This window comes from Benincasa hispida, unplaced genomic scaffold (assembly GCF_027475165.1).
Source record: "Benincasa hispida cultivar pf3 unplaced genomic scaffold, pf3_genome.v1.1 HicScf292, whole genome shotgun sequence".
Lineage (NCBI taxonomy): Eukaryota > Viridiplantae > Streptophyta > Magnoliopsida > Cucurbitales > Cucurbitaceae > Benincasa > Benincasa hispida.
In genome coordinates, this window is record NW_028326374.1 from 8,242 (window position 1) to 12,500 (window position 4,259).

Here is a 4,259-nt window from a genome sequence, read left to right on the forward strand (position 1 = left end):
CCATATCCCCCTCTTTTAAGATTAGTATCGCATTATGATGTCCTTCCCCGTTTTCTTTCATTTGTATTATACTGGAACCACTGAAGTCATTAGAATACCGATTCCTCTATTGAAAAGTGTTTCCTCCTATTGGATTTCTTGTGTATCTTCTGTCATCTCTCTCTATCGGAGACCCGTATTTGGTCCGATCCAAAATGATTCTATCATTTCTGTATCTGCAATTCAATATAATTCAATATAGATAGATATATAGACATATATATTTGCCCCTCTTTCGATTTTTTTCTTAGTCAAATTTTTAATACTTAAACGGTCGATTCTTTTTTTCGTCTTAGCTTCCACCTTTCAGAATGAAAACAGAGAAATGCTTCATTATCATCTCAATTGCATTTAGTTGGTTTGGATTGCACCTTTTCATTTTTTTTGATTTATTCTTACCCTACCCTTAGGGCAGATCCTCTATAACATAACTAAAAATCACTTTATTATTCGATAAATTATTTAATATAGTATAGAATTATAATATTAATAGAATAGCCATTAACCAATTATTCTATAACCCAGTATATTATATAAATATAAAATTATATTATATAAATATAAAATAAATATAAGAAATTTCAATATGAATAGAAAATAAATATAATATAAAAAGAGAATATCAAAATTATGTAATGAAATATTGTAATATTTTCATTTCATTTAAATAGACAGACATTCAAATAGCATAGTAAAAAAAAAAAATCAAGAAAAGAGTAAATAACTAAAAAACCTAAAATCAAAATAACCAAAAATCAGAAAAATAATAAGAATTTTAAATGTCATTTGAATTCAAAAACAAAAATTTACTATCTAATTGAGATTAACACATTAATTATTGATACACATCCATTTGATAAATAGATCAAAATTTTCTATCGCTATATTCTATAAATCGTTATATTAATTATTATGTTCTATAATAGAACATAATTATTAATATTTATTTGAAATGAAATTCGATTCTATATTCATATTAATTAGGAATAGCTAAGATACCAGTAATTTAGTAAATTACTATGCATGTAACATTTCTGTTATGTGAGCCCGCTTAGCTCAGAGGTTAGAGCATCGCATTTGTAATGCGATGGTCATCGGTTCGATTCCGATATCCGGCTTTTCTCTATTTATTTGATTTATCAATTATGTCAAAAATCAAATAAATAGAGAAACGACTTCTTACCCTTTTTTCAAAGGTCACCGATCTATCATGTCGTAGGAACTTCCCTTTATGACTAAAACGAAAGGAGAGGTTCTATTTCTGTAGAACAAATCAAGAATCAAGAAAGGAACTCTTAATTTTTTATATCATTTACATATACAATAGGATCCGGATATTGATCCAAGTCATCTAATTATTCTTTGTTTTGTAGTACAATACTTTACTTTACTGGATTTCGCTTCATTTATCATATTTATCATTTAGTTTATTTTTAATTTAGGTTTATGAAATTTAAATAAAATAAAAATAAGGAGTCTTTATGTCGCGTTACAGAGGGCCTCGTTTCAAAAAAATACGCCGTCTGGGGGCTTTACCGGGACTAACTAGTAAAGGCCCAAAACCGGAAACGATCTTAAAAACCAATCGCGTTCCGGTAAAAAATCTCAATATCGTATTCGTTTAGAAGAAAAACAAAAATTGCGTTTTTCCTTATGGTCTTACAGAATCGACAATTACTAAATACGTTCGTATCCCGGAAAAGCCAAAGGATCAACGGGTCAAGTTTTACTACAATTACTTGAAATGCGTTTGGATAACATCCTTTTTCGATTGGGTATGGCTTCGACTATTCCTCAAGCTCGACAATTAGTTAATCATAGACATATTTTAGTTAATGGTTCTATAGTGGATATACCAAGTTATCGGTGCAAACACCGAGATATTATTACAGCAAAGGATGAAAAAGAATCGAGAGCACTGATTCAAAATTATCTTGATTCATCCCCCTCAAGAATTGCTAAAACAATTGACTCTTCAGCCATTGCAATATAAAGGATTAGTCAATCAAATAATAGATAGTTAATGGGTCAGTTTGAAAATAAATGAATTGCTCGTTATAGAATATTATTCTTTTCAAACTTAAACTTAACTAAAAAACAAGGGTTTGGACAATTTCGTCCTCCCCTTCGCCGAAGTCTAAGTAAAGAGACCGAAGGAAAGTAAAGTAACGTTTTGATCCGGAAATTTTTCTATCGTTCATGTATCATTGAGCGAGAGAGGGATTCTCATCTCTTGTCTATTCTTTCCAGTCTTTTCGTTTCCGTACCACAAAAATGAAAAATTCGAAATAGAGAATCTTTATCCAAAAAAGGTCTAACCATTGAAATAATAGTATTCATTGTTATTTGATTTGATACAATAGTGGCAGTACATTGTTTTGAAATTAGTACGGAAAGAGAGGGATACGAACCCCGGAACCAAAAGCCTACATAGCGAGTTCCAATGCTACGCCTTCAACCACTCGGCCATCTCTCCTACAGAATGAATATGGCCCAGAAACCGAGTTTATAGTGAGTCATTCATATTTCAATTTTTATTTTTGATAGGCACGACCAACCAATTCTAACCTATAAAAAAAATTTTTTTTTTAACTATGTTTAATGGATACTTTTAAGCTCATGATTTCTATTTAGTGTTTTTAAACTATGATCCTTTTTTTAATCAAAAATTCGACTTATTTTACAGTTTACATTTTTTTTCACCAACAACTGTGTTATCCCATACATAGATTCTAGTCAAAATTTTTGAATCATAGAATAATTATTCGATTCTTTTTGCTCTTTGTATCATAATTCAATCAAAAAACTTCTAGAATTACCCCAATCTGTAAGATAAATAAAATGATTTTTTTCTTCAACTTCGCTGAAATCAGAATAGTTCTCTTAATTCTGATCCTACTACATTTGGATGAAATTTAACCGGATTGAAATATTTCTTCTGTTTTATTGATTCCTGTGAACTCAAAAAGAAACAATTGAATATCGAGTGGGAATTTTTTAATTTTAATGAATCCGTTTTATTTTATTTTATTTCGTACTATGCAATTCCTTATTTGTTGGGATCCAAGTTACTCATTCATAGTAATTAAAAGAAATTATAGAAAGGGGTTGTTACCGATGCCTAGATTCTGGTGGAACAAATGGAAATTTATCGATAATATTCTTTCAATGTACCAATATCTTATTAACGAATAATTCCGACAATATCGGGGAAAAAGAGGCTTCACCTATTACAATATGGTGCGATTTGATTTTTTTTTTCGAATTTTCATTTACCGCGCTCGCTCGCTAAAAAGATCACAAAATTCGGGATAGTAAGAAAAACAATAATGAAATAAATCTACGCTTCTTGGAGGTGCAATTTGAAAATCAAAAAATTCCTTCTGTCGTGTATCCCCGATTAATGTAACCTCAGATGCTTTAATTTTCGATTCTAGTATTAAGCGAAAGGTGTAACCTATGGATTAAGTCAACCCTACTCCACTAGTCAAAATATTCACTAGTAAAAATAGGTAGCAGAGGGGAAGAAGCACTACACCTAGGACTCAACAACACGAAAACTTTGTTATAAATTATCCCTTTTCCTTAGCGGGATCGGAACTTAGAAAAATGGTTGGGACAACAAACATCCATCTCGTTTGTATTTTGGATACCTGTATAACCATCGAAGACTGTTGAAGTGACTAATTCCTGGAAATTTAGAGGCGTTGAGGACAAAGAAATTGTTAGAGTTACCATTTTTTTTATCTAGTAACACCATGCTTGATGTTAAGAAAAGATCTTTTACAGGAAGGTTGGCTAGAGATTTTTTGTAAAAACGCTAGTCCCATGAGTTCATAATGAGAGTATTTCAATCTTTTTTGATTTCATGTATTATTCTCATCTCATTATGCGCATCACAGAAAGGGGGAGCCGTATGAGATGAAAATCTCACGTACGGTTCTGGAACGGAGATTCTTTGAATGGAATAACGAACGACCGTAACGGATGTCGGCTCAATCCGAAGGACATTATGCGGAAGCTCTACAGAATTATTATGAAGCTATGCGACTAGAAATCGATCCCTATGATCGAAGTTATATACTCTATAACATAGGTCTTATCCACACAAGGAACGGAGAACATACGAAAGCTTTGGAATATTATTTTCGGGCACTATAACGAAACCCGTTCTTACCACAAGCTTTTAATAATATGGCTGTGATCTGTCATTACGTGCG

General features: G+C 31.4%; 1 non-coding gene across 1 annotated transcript; it reads left to right on the forward strand.

Annotated features, from left to right (window-relative positions):
• Positions 1-1,084: 1,084 nt before the first annotated feature.
• On the forward strand, positions 1,085-1,157 carry TRNAT-UGU (transfer RNA threonine (anticodon UGU)). Its single transcript has one exon. It is a non-coding gene; the product is annotated as a tRNA-Thr (tRNA).
• Positions 1,158-4,259: the final 3,102 nt, after the last annotated feature.